The sequence below is a fragment of the Myxocyprinus asiaticus genome, chromosome 42 (genome assembly GCF_019703515.2).
Source record: "Myxocyprinus asiaticus isolate MX2 ecotype Aquarium Trade chromosome 42, UBuf_Myxa_2, whole genome shotgun sequence".
In the NCBI taxonomy this organism is placed as follows: Eukaryota; Metazoa; Chordata; class Actinopteri; order Cypriniformes; family Catostomidae; genus Myxocyprinus; species Myxocyprinus asiaticus.
The window spans coordinates 29,707,750-29,723,823 of NC_059385.1; positions in this window are offsets into that span (position 1 = coordinate 29,707,750).

The window sequence follows — 16,074 nt, forward strand, 5'->3', positions numbered from 1 at the left end:
ATCAAAACTATATATCTAATGCAGAGTTCACTTTTAGAAATACTAGCTTTTGATTTTTTTTTTTTAAAGATTTTAAATCTACAGTACATCTCTCTGTTCTCGTTTGCTGAGCTTTTCATCTGCCAATATTTAATGCATAAATTAGCCTATGGCACTAAAATAAATTTAGATGACAATTGATCAAAATCAAACTACACAATATTAACATTGATTAGTTCAGTTGGTGTGTTAGATCGTTAAAAGTTCAATTCTATTTAATGCGGGACATAATAGACAACAGTTAGGATTGTGATGCATTAAATTAGAATGATGATATGATTATTCAAAATATAATAGGATAGAGAGATATAGGCCTATATATGTATCACTGACCTTTTAGATTTTCTTTCCCCATGTGAACAGATTATCATCATGTTTTCTGGATACTTCTTTTAAGATTTCACAACAAACCTTTGATCGTGGCAATGACCTCCCCACTCGTGTTCTCCTTTGCTGTACCGTCATTAATTTTCAATATATGCCAGCTGATGTAGGAATAAAGAGATGAGACATGAGTATGTAGTTAACTCAAGCTTTACCCCAAGCTTACCTCAATAATAGGGAGCGTGAACAGAATACAGAGAGTAAAAGTAAAAGTAACCTTCGCGCAGGAGGTCGAATATTACTAAGTGCCGCTAGATTTTTTTTCCTTTTTTCTTTTTTTATCACATTCTTTATGGTTATAGCAGAAATTCCATCTTTCTTTCATGCCAATAGTGTTTAGCACTGCTTTACACATGGTGAATTATTGCATTAAGGGCCTTTAACAGGTGTTGTGCTCGTGATGGAGTATTAGTGGAGCGCTCTTGAAGCAAGAGAAAACAATGCTCCGATGTTTTAAAACCTGCTCCTCGCTCCAGGCAAAATCATGCCGCTCCACTCTTCACTCTGCTTCCACTCCACTCCGCTCACATACTCTGACCGGAAGTGATGCTTAAAAAGTTAAATAAGTTAAAGTATTTAAATATTGATCTTTTTCACACAAAAAGTGATCATTTCGCTTTAAAAGATATTAATTTAATTGCTGGAGGCCTATGGATGACGTTTATGCAGACTGTCTGTTCTTTTTGGAGGTTCAAAAGTCTGATCACCTAAAACATTTTACTGTTTTTCTTAAAAGTGTTCTGCAGAAGAAAGAATATCATACACATCTTCGATGGAATGAGCGTGATTAAATAATGAGATAATTTTAATTTTTAGTTGAACTAACCCTTTATTATTGCTCCCTCACAATAAATTAACAATGGTTTTACTTTAGAAAAATTGTAGCAAACATGACTTTAGTGGTAAATCTAAGTGTGAAGGCATTTTTTCGATAATTGGCTGTTAAGTATTAAGATTTATATACTGCAGAAAAGGTTAACCCCAAAGAATTATGTATTTGCAAATGGATGTTTTCTATAAATAACACACTGAGTAATTAAATGTGCTGTGTGTTTAATAAAGAGTTCATATATAGGCTGATTTATACATTTTTAAGTATTTGGGATTTAAAAAACAAAAGTAGAAAATATGTTTATTGTATAATGTTGTTTCACCCAACTGAAATCAACATTGTGTCAATGTCAGGTAAGCAAACCAAGAAGATCGATTTCAATGTCGGAGATCGACGTTGTTTCGATGCCACGAGAGATCGATTCTACCTTGATTCTATGTCGGTTTGCTATCTGGGGTTCATTTGCTCTGTCTCCCAGTCCGGTTTGTAATCTTGTCTTTCAGTTTGTTGTTCATCAAGAGTTTGTTATTGTTTTTTGCTTTTCAGTTTTATCAGTTTTTCTCCCCTGTGAGAGTTTGTTTTCCCTGTTTTTATTCTTTTATTTAATAAATTCTTTATTTTTTTCCTCATTCCTGCAATTGGGTCCTCATTCCTGACCCATCCTAGTTTTACATGTGTGAACACCAAAACATTTTGTTGAATCATCCAGAAATCTTGTTTAATTATAATTGCTATTACCAAGATTTTTATTGAAATTCTATCACAAGATATTGTGCTGGAAGACCTTCTGTTTAAATAATGTGCTTAAAATTGCCTGTGTAATTACCAAATACATTAAACAATGCCTAAAAGTTTTAAAACAGTTTCTCTCTTATTTTAATTGGAAATTTAATTGACAAAGGATTAGCCAAGAGAAAAAAAGTTCTGTTCCATGGCAGCCTCTCACAAAGATATATTTCATATTCTGTGTTAACAAGAATTTAATCTTTTACAGCTTCTCGAGGTGGGCTTACTGCTATTAAAAGTACTCATCAAAACTTGATTATTTCCTTTCACAGCCACAGAGTATTATCTGTAAAATAAGATCACTAGAGCAGATCATAGGAAAGATATCGCCACATTCAGTCAAATCACCCATGAGAAATTCTCTAAAATTTTCTTCAAAGCTGTCGGACTAATCTGTCAGGTCAAAAGTGGTGTGAAGTTTCAATATGTCCGAACATTCACATAAAAGATTTACAGATTATAAAAGTATATGTGTAGCACATATGCAAAGCAGATGTTTCGCCTAAGCATATGTAGGGCCACACTTTGTGTCCTTTAAATGTTCTACAATGCATTTAAATTCAAACTTCAAAGACTGTATTCTGTTTACCAGAAAGATTACGCTTTAGAATTTGTATACAGTATACCTAAGTTGTCCGTAACATGCCTTTTATCCATGACTATATTCACAATTATGAACTGCCTCTCATACATTATTACTTAAATATACATAACTATGTATATGTCACGTCTAGATGTGTTTTTGTTCATGTTTTGTGCTAATGTCTTTTATTTTGAAAGGTGTTTCCATGTCATGTTATTTCCTGTTGCCTTGCCATGTCATGTGATTCCCTGTTTCCATGTCAAGTTATGTGATTATCCTGTTTCCCTCATGTTCATGTGTCCTGTTCCCATTGGTTATAGTCTTGTTATTAGTTCTGTTATGTCACTGGTTCATGTTCATTGTCTTGTTATCTTGTTTATTAGTTCAGTCTTGTGATTGGTTGTCTTGTTTACTTGTTACCCATGTCTCTTGTTAGGTATTGTTTATGTAACATTGTTTGGATGTCAAGTCCATGTTTATGTTTCTGTTCACGGTTTTTGGATTTCACGTTTATGAATAAACTGCACTTGGGTTCTTCACATCACCATCGTCTTTGTCTGCCTGTCATTGCCAGCATTCGTTACAGTATATTATTGAATTTTGGCTGAACAACACACACAAATGTTTGCCTTTTCACTGAATGTGAAATCATTGTAAATGTAACACTTAAAATGTTGTTCATGTAGTACAACAGTTATGACAATGTTATTAATAATAGTTTAGTCACTGACATTCTACTTTGCATAATTTTGATATCATTTTTGCATAATTTCTCTCTCATCATCCAAGGACATGGTGTATAAACATAATTTTGAACGATTTCCTCTGTGTAAAACATCATAATTTCTATCTGACATTGTATAAGTCTGGTTTTGTTGTTATTTATTGTAGTTTCTCAATTCTCCTTGAAATGAAGAGCAGCATCTGTCAAATGTACAGCGCAACTAAAATAAAATATAAAAACTAAAGAATAATTGTGCAAAGTTATAAATAAATGGGATTTTTCACTTTTAAAGGGGATAAAAATATGCTTCCAGTATTACAAATTCAACTGTCACTTTGTATAAACCTGCAATTTTATGTCATGGTCTGTCACTCTGTCAGTCTGGGTTTTTGTCTGACAGGACCGTGGCATTATCGTCCCATGTCTGTCTCGTGTCTGTCTTTGTGTGGGCGCATGGTTTCGGTTGTATTTCCTGCCGTGGGCTCTTCGGTCTGTCTTGTTTCATGTCTGGAGTATGGTGACTGGGTCCTGACTTCCTGTCTGGTTCAGTTTCAGTCTGTGTCGAGATCCAGACACTAATGCTCCATGTCTGTCTGTTATTGACGTGGATGCATCACGCTTATGCCATCTAATTATTATTATTATTATTATTGTTATTATTATTATTATTATTATTACTATTATTATTATTAGACTATTATTATGAAAAGGCATATACAAGGCATATTTTATTAATATAAAATAAATGTAAGTGTAACACTTGAAAATGGGCGTTTAATTTAGTTTTTACGCACTTACGGTTTAAGCCCCGCCCACACCCATTTCTATCCGAATACAGAGACAGTTACAGATAATTCTGTCATATGATCAGATATAGATACAAATACAGATAATGGCTTCACTGCGCACACCTAGTCTAGACTGATCACGACAATCTCTTGAATAGACTGGAGAATTATGTTGGCCTTATGGGGCTTTTCCACTGCACGGTACGGCTCGACTCGACTCTGCTCACTTTTTGGGGGTTTTCCACTGTGGATAGTACCTTGTACCTGGTACTTTTTTTAGTACCACCTCGGTCGAGGTTCCAAGCGAGCTGAGCCGATACTAAATGTCAAAACCCTGCAGATCACTGATTGGTCAGAGAAAATCATCACTACCAGCATTATTGCTATAAGCTAAATGGCAGGTTAGCATACCCTCATGCGTCGTCTTTGAGCTAACACTGTGATGTCCTCGTCTGCACTTTGGTGTATGATTTCCCAAACTCTCCTGTTTTTTTAGCTGTATTTTGTCTTGCTGCCATCAGCCTCTTTTGAAACAAAGTTTGTCGTCTTGTTGTGAAAAACAGCCACATGCCGAGAATCAAGAACACCATTCCTTCAATATCCTCCATTGCTCCTTTGTTGTGTGTTTGTCGTGTTTAAGATGATGTCACGGCAGTTGAGGCAGCGCAACTATGATAATCAGCCTATAATCCCACCCACGTTGAGGCTGCTCTAAACTGCAGTGGAAGAGCAAGCTCAGAAAAGTAAAGCGAGCAGAATCGAGTCGAGTCGAGTCGAACCGTAACGTGCAGTGGAAAAGTGCCATTAGTGGACTTGCATTAGCATGGTTTAGGTCATATTTATCAGACCGCTACCACTTTGTATGTCTAAATAAGGAATTGTCAAATCAAACAAAAGTTAAGTATGGAGTGCCACAGGGATCAGTTTTAGGGCCTCTGCTTTTCTTCTTATATATGCTTCCCTTGGGAGATATTATCAGGAATAGTGGAATAAGTTTCCACTGTTATATAAGTTTCCACCGACAATACCCAACTTTATATTTCTTCTAAACCAGACGAAATTTCACAATTCTCCAAATTAGCAGAGTGTATCAATGAAATCAAAGATTGGATGGCCAGAAATTTCCTTACTCAATTCTGACAAAACAGAGGTAATAATTATTGAACCAATAACCTCTGAAAATAAGCCACTAAAATATAATTTGACATCGTTACATCGTCTTCTTCAGCAAAGAACTTTGGTGTTATATTTATACCAATCTGTCCTTTGAAAATCAAATTTCCAATTTTTGTAGAACAGCATTCTTCCACCTCAGAAATATTGCTAAGTTAAGACACATGCTCTCTGTTTCTGATGTCGAAAAACTAATTAATATGTTCATGACCTCAAGACTAAATTATTGTTATACATTACTGGGAGGATATCCTGCAGGTTCAATAAATAAACTTCAATTGGTTCAAAATGAAGCAGCTTAAGTGCTGAATAGAACCAAGAAATATGATCGTTCACTACGATCACAAAATTCTGGCCTGTTAATAGTTCCTAGAATATCAAAATCCACAAAAGGAGGTAGATCCTTTTCCTATTTGGCTCATAAACTGTGGAATAGTCTCCCTAACACTGTTCGGGACACAGACACACTCAGTTTGAGTCTAGACTAAAGACTCTTCTATTTAGCCAGGCATATACCTAATTTATCCATAAACTCACAATTAGGCTGCTTTAATTAAAGTAGGTCTGCCGGAACTAGAAACATTTCTCAGAAACATTTCTCATAATCAATAACTCTACAATAAACTGAATGGCATCTATGCTAATATTATTCTATTTGTTTCCCTGTCTCAACCCCGGGATTAATATCCAGAGGTTACCAGATCCAGCCAGATCAAGCTCCGTTCCTGCTTGGTGTCAGACTCCACTGTTACGTGTCGCTGAGTGATGACAACAAACAACAGCTGGTGCTAGCCAGACATCGCTTTGGTCTTTTACGATGGACTTCAGAGGATGAACTGATGCCAACTCCAACTGTAAAACATCGGATACTTCATATGCCACTGCCTGAAACTTGGATTTAGGATGGACCCCACGGAACCTCACCGAAATGACCTGCTGGTTGAACTGTGATGCACCTCATTGATCTCTGCCTGCATCACCTTTGCCTATTGATGGACTACACTCTTGAAATGGAATACATAGACTATCAGTGAATTGCCAACAAAAGCCTTATTCAGCCAACTAACAAAGGACAATGCATCTATGTGCACTTCTGCAGTTAATCCAGGGTGGACTTCAAAGACATTAAGATTTTGTATGAACTGTAAGATTAATTACTAGTTTAAACACTGGACCTTAACACTTACTTAGTTTACACATTTTAAACCATGACTTGCACTGCATATAATCAACTAATATTGGCATTATATTCATGCTGTTTAGCCAGAGGGGATCTGGTCCAACAGTTATTTTTCTCCTTTAACCAACATCTTATAGAGTTTTGTGTTCCTTGCCACAGTCACCTTTGGCTTGCTCACTGGGGTTCTAAATACAATTATTATTTAATTATTTGTTTTCATACACAATTTATAATCATATATAATAAAATTACACAATGATGACTATAAGACTTTATAAATATTACAGTTTCATTTTCTGTTAAAGTATAATTTTCTGTAAAGCTGCTTTGAAACGATGTGTGTTGTAAAAAGTGCTATACAAATAAAAATGACTTGACTTGAACTGACATTACATCTCATATTTCAATACAAGCATGCTCTTCTCTAACACTGTCTCCTTAATAACTTTGCGTGCGCACACGCACACACACACAAACTATTAGTGGCAAAATTGTTGGTTGTGACGGTTATTATAATTTGTATTTTGTAAACAAATTGATATAAATCATTTACTCACATAAATATGTATTTAGTATTTGAGCACTTGTTTATTTTACTCTGTTGAATGAATATTATTTCCAAGATTAACATTTTTATATTTTACATTTGAAAGTCTTACAAAGTTTGGGTGTTGGACAATGGTCAAAAAGTGAAAGTTATTTCTCCCTTAAAATAAAATAACATAAAATATGTTATTGTAAATAAAAATCAAACCCTGGGGTATACAATTATTTAATGAAACATCCAGTTACCAATGGCAGGGCTATTTAGTCATGTATTAGATTCCACCCATGGACAGGACTTTACTCAACTGGACCTTTATATTAGCCATACAATGACCCAAGGCAGGAACAGACTTGTCTGGATATGTCTGGGCACGTGTCTACTCCACCTAGATATTCTGCACCATCTGGTGATGCCTCAGTAATGTCTGGCTATTAACTAAGTGATCACAACAAATTCCAATCTAATTACAGTAAATAAGCCTGGGTGCTGAAGCCATTTAATAGAGAGAATATGATCAAAATCTACATAATTACTGTATCTTCTAAGAATGTAAAACTCATCCAAAGTGTGTTAGGATGGTTCAGTTTCTGCATAATAAATAGCTTAATAAATCACATGTCCATCTGTACAATTTGCTAGTAAAAGACTATGAGATAATAATAAAAATAATAATAATAATAATAAATACTTTTTTTTTCCATTTCTTCCAGTTTCAACAAACCCCTTGAATTAAGAAAGTCATATAGTTATCATTTTAAGGGAAAAATCTAAATTAACTAGCTATATTCAGGTCAATATATTATAATGCTATTATTTATCAGCTTGAATACATTAAGTTTTTTGAAGGGTTAGCTCAAGTAGAAATAGCTCCTTTAGGTAACAATTGTAGGTTACCACTCTTTACAGCGTTGCCCTTGGTCCCTATATGTATTTGGTCCACACTTCAATGTAAATCTATGTTTTTGTTTTTTGTTTTTTTATTGCCCACCAGGTGAAATATGCCTTAGGAATGCTTAGATATGCCTGTGCTTAGAAAAGTATCTTAGGCTTAGAAAAACACTCATGTTGTGAGTAAAAGTAGTCGCACACTGACCACTCTGCATCTGAAATATTCCTCTGGGAAAACGGCTGTTTTTGATCTTATCTCAGAAGTTCTCGTGTGGAACAAACAGCCTTTTTTTTTTTTCAGTTCACTCACCATCCATGAACCTGAGGCGAGTGTCAGCATGGTTCCTCACTCATATTAGCATTTTCATACCGTCAATACAATATGCCATGATGAGACACACATAAAAATAAAACTAATCAAACTAGCACACACATACTGAGAAAACATATAAAAGGAAGATGAGAACATTCGTGTCAGTTACTACCTGTGTTCAGCATTCCACTGGGAGGTTTTGCAAGATTCCCTTTAAAAAAAAAAAAAAAAAAAAAAAAAAACTCTGGATGAGAAGCATGATGGAAAAGCAACACAGATATGTATAAAAATGTTTTGTTTTGTTTAAAATATGTATGTACTTATATACAGTTTATAGAAAAGGAGGGTCAAGTCAAAAAATATTTTGAGGTAATCAATATTATGCCACAAATGCTGTCGATTGAGCTTAACTTGTATTGAACCCAGAATATTCCTTCAACCAAATGTAGTTCAGTTAATTCAGTTATGTTAAATAATACATGTAATTTGACTAATATCAGTTACTGCAGCACAATAAAGTTTATTCTGGACTTAACTACTTTAAAAATATATCTTATTAACTTATAATTGTCATGAACTGCCTTGTGTTTATCCCATCACCTTCCATTTATGTTTGGACTTTTAGACTACACTTCCCATGATGCACCTTTTTGATCACACTCATCAGTTACCGTCTTTGTTCCCAGGTGTTCTAAGTTTTGTCATTACCCATGTATGTATATTTAGCCCTCATGTTTCCCTTAGTCTTTGTTGGTTCTTGTTGGTTTGTTAGCACATTAGTGTATGATGTTATTTGCCTAGTTAGCCAGCAAACTGCTGTTATGTTTGATTTTCCTTTTGCTCCAGTGTTTTAGTTTCACCTTTGTTTTCTTCTCCATCTTTTGAGTTTCTTAATGAATAGTTCTGCAGCTGGATTCCCACTCTCTCGTCTCGTCCTTCCCAGTCCCGTAACAGAAGAACAGGCCTCAAAAGATGGATCCAGCAGAACAACTCGGGCGATTCACCCAAGGGTCGTATTCAGTGGAGGCTTATTGTTCACCTTTCAGGTGAACTGGGATGAGAGAATCCTCAGGACCATGTTCTGGTTAGGACTGAATGAACCAGTGAAGGAGATGGTTCCTTTGGACTGCGATGGCCTGCCCCTTGGTGACTTTATTACTAATATCGTAATGGCTGGTCTTCTGCATTCTACTCCAGCTCTCTACCCTCTTGCAGTGGCTTCCACGGCTCCTTCCTCCAGGCCTTCCACAGCCTCGCCCTCCACACCTGCCATGGCCAACGAGCCCACGCCTGCCACGGCCAACGAGCTAGTTCTTGAAGCCTCGCCAGTCCCAGAGCCAGCATTGCTAGCCTCGCCCATCCCAGAGCCAGCTTTCATGCCCTATCCAGCCCAAGAGGAATATTTTTTGGGGGGGCACAATGGCTCCAGTGGTCTCCAAGCTCCCTTCAGCGGAGACCACTTTCTCCCCAGCCTCTGTGATCCTGGATCTGACCCTCGAGCCTCCCAAGGCTCCACCCCTCGAGCCTCCCACAACTCCACCCTTCGAGTCTCCCACAGCTCTGCTCACGGCCGTCCGGAAGCGGAAGAGAAAGGCTCCTATTCCCCAGTCACTGCCAGTGCTCACGACCACGGAGGTCGTTCCCCAGTCACTGCCAGTGCTCACGACCACGGAGGTCGTTCCCCAGTCACTGCCAGTGCTCACGACCACGGAGGTCGTTCCCCAGTCACTGCCAGTGCTCACGACCACGGAGGTCGTTCCCCAGTCACTGCCAGTGCTCACGACCACGGAGGTCGTTCCCCAGTCACTGCCAGTGCTCACGACCACGGAGGTCGTTCCCCAGTCACTGCCAGTGCTCACGACCACGGAGGTCGTTCCCCAGTCACTGCCAGTGCTCACGACCACGGAGGTCGTTCCCCAGTCACTGCCAGTGCTCACGACCACGAAGGTCGTTCCCCAGTCACTGCCAGTGCTCACGACCACGAAGGTCGTTCCCCCGTCACTGCCAGTGTCCATGACCATGGAGGCCATTTTCCAGGCACTGCCAGCACTCTCGGTCACGGAGGTCGTTTTCCAGTCTCTGCCAGCAGCCCTGACCATGGTGGCTCTGCCCTCAGACTCCTCCTCCAGCGGCTCCGTCCGCTCCCTCAGAGACTCCTCCAGGGCCTCAATTCTCTGCTCTTCCTGCAGCTCTGCCCGCTCCACCTCCTGAGACTCAACTCCCCGGACTAACTGTGGCTCCTCTTCCTGACCCAGTCCCTGCCCTGTGGCTGCTTCCCAGGCCTCCTGACCCAGTCCCTGCCTTGTGGCCGCCTCCTGATCATCCGCAGGCTCCTCCCTGGCCTCTTAATCATCCTCCGGATCCTTCCATGTCTGCTTGTCCTTACCTTCCTTCCCATCCGTCTTTGGGTGCCAGGAGTCGCCCCTTTGAGGGGGGTTACTGTCACGAACTGCCTTTTATCTCATCACCTTCCCTTTATGTTTGGAATTTTAGACTACACTTCCCATGATGCACCTTTTTGATCACACATCTGTTCCCCATCTTTTCCCAGGTGTTCTATTTTTTTTTTTGTCATTACCCATGTGTGTATATTTAGCCCTCATGTTTCCCTTAGTCTTTGTCAGTTCCTGTCAGCACATTAGTGTATGATGTTATTTACCTAGTTAACCAGCAAACTACTGTTATGTTTGATTTCCCTTTTGCTCCAGTGTTTAGTTTCACCTTTGTTTTCTTCTCCTTCATCTTTTGAGTTCCTTAAATAGTTCTGCAGTTGGATACCCACTCTCTCGTCTCATCCTTTCCAGTCCCGTAACAATCATCTTGCGCTAAACATTATCTCCCCCTCACTTTTGAAATTTCAGTATTTAAGTAATTTTTACTACTACTAACCTGTAGGTTGCTGAATGTGAAAGCCACTTCCTCAACAGAATGTGGACATGAAAGAGAAAGTGTTGATTTACAGTAAAAAAGGGACATAAATATTGATCTGTTTCTCACCCACACCTATCATATTGCTTCTGGAGAGATGGATTTAACCACTGGAGTCTTATAGATTATTTTTATACTGTATTTTGGGTCTTGAACGTTCTGGCCACCATTCACTTGCTTTGTGATGACCAACAGAGCTGAAATATTGAGTCATTAACACTCATTATGAACCCACAATGACCAAGAACATTTGCAGTTACGCGAGCATTAAAGTGTTGCCGGAGTGCATTTGCTATCAAAATAAAAACTTATATTTTCGTGGGAGTTTGGTGCCAACCTCCGCAGACACCACGTGCATCACAGCGCTACAGAAGCCATTCATCTTCACTCACTCTTCAGGAGTGCAGTCCATGGTGTGGGTCAGTGAGATGGTCGGAGTTCTGTACATTAAGTAGTTCAGGCTGAACTAATTGTAGTAGTTCAATATGTAGGGTTAGGGGTTTAGAACAAATCCTAAGCGTAATGTTTGAGGAATATCAGTACTGTCTTGCAAGCACTATAATTACATCCAGGGAAGTTTACCAAGATCCATTATCAAATGGACAAAAATGAAATTCAATTATAGTGTCTCACTTTTTTGTCATTTCTTGCCAAACTTAGCAGAATTAGCATATCCTGAAACTAAAGATCTGATGCTGGGTGTAAAAAAGAACAAGTACATGAATCATTCATTCTCAATAGACCAGATGCAGTGCAGCTTTGGCACAGACACAGTTTTAAACATTCTAAATGAACACAAGGATTTGAGACAATCAGCGAGAACTTTATACTATTAAAAGGCTTTGTAGACAGAAGGAATGCTAGAAAAAAATAAAAATACATAGATTGTACTGTTAAACCTTTACGATAACTTTCCTTACCTTTACATAAAAGGACTGTGGTGTTACCATCCTTACAAAAAAATAGTTCTAGCAAACTTGCTACAAAATTTCACTACTCATTATTTTCACATGCAATTGAGCTTTCATAAATACTGTACAAAGGTCCTCTATGATTGCAATATTAAAATACCATAGTATTTGCATGTTACTTTTTGTAAAGATAATGATATAAATTTGAGGCGAGCAGCACTATTGTTATAGCTCATAGGTTGGGAGTAGTCTCCCCCACTGGCTAAACAGAATGACAGAAGAGCCAGTGGTGAATCTGCCCTTCAGTGAAGCAGCTCATGTTTAATGCACAGCCCCACTGAGCACCGAGTATTGATTTGTAAATGCAGGCCATGTGTGTTATCCGGCTTAAATTCTTACCATTGTTTCATATGGTGCATTTGCATAAAAGCAAGATCCCAGTATAGAAAGAGAGAAAAGGAGGAGGAGGGGGGCATAAACCAGTGATGAGCTGTTGTTTAGATGTAGCTCAAAGGAAAAATAAAAACAGGAAAGGAAAAGAAAAGAAGAAAGAAAAACATCGGATTTGAAATAAGACAAGCAAAGCGTATTACAGGTTACTGACATTCATCAATGATTTATTTAGCATAAATAACAATGGAAAGAGAAATACAATTTGCTCACTGATGTTTCCTTTCTTAACCTTGTGCGACCCCGCGTACACATTTGTGGACATTGTATTTTGGCTTCACTATACGCAACGCATAATTTAAATGTATTTAAACTGACTGATCTAAGTTCAGAGGACTGGGCTGTCAGTAAAGGGTTAAACTTTCAATGTACAGCATCATGTGACAAAACAACATGGCATCAAACACAGCAGAGATGTTTTTTTTTATTTATTTATTTATTTATTTTTTTTTTACATTGAAACCTGTTTGAGTCAAAAAAATTAGAATCTCTAGTTTCATCTGATATGCCATTTTTAAAATGTGAGCAATGTATCCTACATTGCTAAACACAGTGTATACTGTTGCATTCTTTAGCACTATTTTTCCTTAGAAATCCTATATTTACTGTGCATTATCATACTGAGAATCAATGTGTTCATCCAAAAGCTTAAAATGTTGCTTTCAGAGGCTTTATATGGAGTTTGGATGGAAATAAGGTGCATTTTGAACTGAGACCAGTGCAGACAAACAGCTGAGGTTAAGTCATTCACTAAGTGGGGAGCAAGGGATCATCCTTTAGATTTCCTATACAGATAAGTGCATTCACTCCTAACATCTGACCAAAAGTTGTCATTACTGTAAAAATCAAGTTGTCTTAATTATTACTTGAAATGTCAAGTTTTAGACTCATAATTCAAATATTTAAGTTTATTGAACTTATTTTTCTTAAAATTCCATAGACTTAAGATTTGAAGTGTTAATAACTAAAACTATTGAGTACAAAATTGAGGCGGGGAATACCCACAATCCCTTGCTGCTTGAATTATGTTTCCTTGGTCAGAGGGAACAGACTGAGGGATTTAAATAATTGTTATTAAGAATTCATAGATGTTTTAGCTCTTTTGTTGTATTATTTATGCTTTGTTGCAAATAGATGTTTGGTGTAATGTCACCATTAGGGTGATCTGTATCTCTTTGGTCAAGTTGGACCCTGGTCACACTATATCAGTTCTCTTTGTGCATGTGCAGCTGAAGTGCATATATGCATTTCTGTGAAGAATTATTTAATAACTGACCTAGAATCAGTTATCTTTATTTGAGCTGTGCTGTTGTTTGATCTAAAATTGAATCAATTCAATTAAAATGTACAACAGTAGAAACAACAATATTCAAATCTGAGTTAAGTCTACTTGCATGTAGTTAACTCGACTTAAATAGTTAAGTTCACTCTACTTGAAAACTAAGTTAATTTAACTTAAATACTCAAATTTTGGGAGACCCCATTACTCAATGGAATTGAGGGAATGAGTTTACTCAATTGAGTGCAATGAACTTATTAGGGTTTTCAATGCAGATAATGATGAACTGAGATAGTGTGACTGACCAGGGTTCAACTTGACCAAAGAGACACAGATCACCCTAATGGTGACATTACACCAAACAACTATTTGCAACAAAGCATAAATAATACAACTGTAATGTTGGTGTCAGGAGTGGAAGAGAGAAGATGCAGGAGTAGATTCTTTCAATCCTTCAATAATAATCCCTGGAGTGGAAACAAACGCTCAAGCTCAACATGCTACCGTAACACAACAATAAATCTTAACTCAACGTAACACTTCAAGGACTGACAAATGATGAAGAAAACTAGAGGGTATTTATACACAAGAAACTAATGAGGGAATGGAAGGCAGGTGCCAGTGATGATGAACAAATGGAAGTGATTAGGGCAGTGAACTATGGGAAACGTAGTGCAGTGGAAAACTTCAAAATAAGAGTCCTTGTCTCTTGAGGGAGACAGACTGTGACAACAACAAAAAAGCTCAAACATCTATGAATTCTTAATAACAATTATTTAAATTCCCCAATCTGTTCCCTCTGACCAAAGAAACATAATTCAAGCAGCAAGGGATTGTGGGTATTCCCCATAGCCTCAATTTTGTACTCCAAAACTTGACATTTCAAGTAATACTTAATTAAGACAAATTGATCGATTGCAGTAATGACAACTTTAGGGTTTATAGTGTGTTTGGATAACTCAACATGGTTGGCAGACAAAATACAATGATACTCAGTACATAGATTCAGAATTGTATTGGCTGCTGACTGTTACTTTTAGTCAGAATTATTTATGCTAATTTCTGATTGGTAACATGCTTCAGCACTGTCTATCACTTGTTTGTTTGACAGTGCAATGAGAGAACATTGAGATGTTCCACTTAGTCCCACTGTCCACATATGTGGACATCATTTTTTTTTTTTTAGGAAAACTGCTGAAGATTATTATTTATTTATTTATTTATTTATTTATTTATTTATTGGCATATTTATTTGGGGATACTAAATCAAAAAGGGAAATGGAAAATGCACAAAGCAGTCACACTTGGGTCTCATGTGGTTAAATTTAAGTGTTGGATAAGGGGCTTTGCTCTTTGTTGATTGGTTGGTATGTATGGAAACGTCCTGGTTACTTGCGTAACCTCCATTCCCTGATGGAGGGAATGAGACATTGTGTCGATGTAGTGACACTAGGGGTCACTCTTGGGAGCCCGAGACACCTCTGGTCTTTGATAAATGGCCAATGAAAATTGGCGAGTGGTATTTGCATACCACTCCACCGGACATACGGGTATCATGCATTGTTTGATACGTTTGGTGTATGTTGTGTGCTATGTTTGGTACACATTTATTGTTTGTTTAATGTATGTTTATTATGTTTGGTGTGTGTTTGTTTTGTGTGGTGTATGTTGTTTGTTATGCTTTGTGTGTGTTGTCTGTTGTGTTTGGTGTGCATTGTTTGTTTTGTGTGGTGTGTGTTGTTTTAAGTTTTTGGTACATTGTTATTTTTGGTCTGTGTTGAAGGCTACATTTGGTGTGTGCCTTGTTATGTTTGGTGTGTGTTGTATATTTGTGTGCATTGTTTGTTTTGTTTGCTGTAAGTTGTCTGTTACGCTTGGTATGTGTTGTTTGTTTTGTTTGGTGAGTGTTTTGTTTGGTGGTATCTGTGCATTGTTGTGTTTGGTGAACGCTGTTTGTTATGTTTGGTGTGTGTGTTGCGTGTTACATCTGGTGCACATTTTTTGTTTGTTTAATGTATGTTGTTTATTATGTTTGGTATGTGTTGTCTGTAACGTTTGGTGTGTAGTTTGTTTTGTTTGGTAAATGCTGCTTGTTATGTTTGGTGTGTGTGTGTGTTGTCTGTTACATTTTGTTTATGTTGTTTGTTTCATTTGAACTGTGTTGTATGCTACATTTTGTGTGTGTAATGTTTGTGTCTGTCTCAGACTGTGCCCAGATTTTCCAAGACACAAAATTCTGCAATCAAAAGTCATATAAAAAGAACTCAAA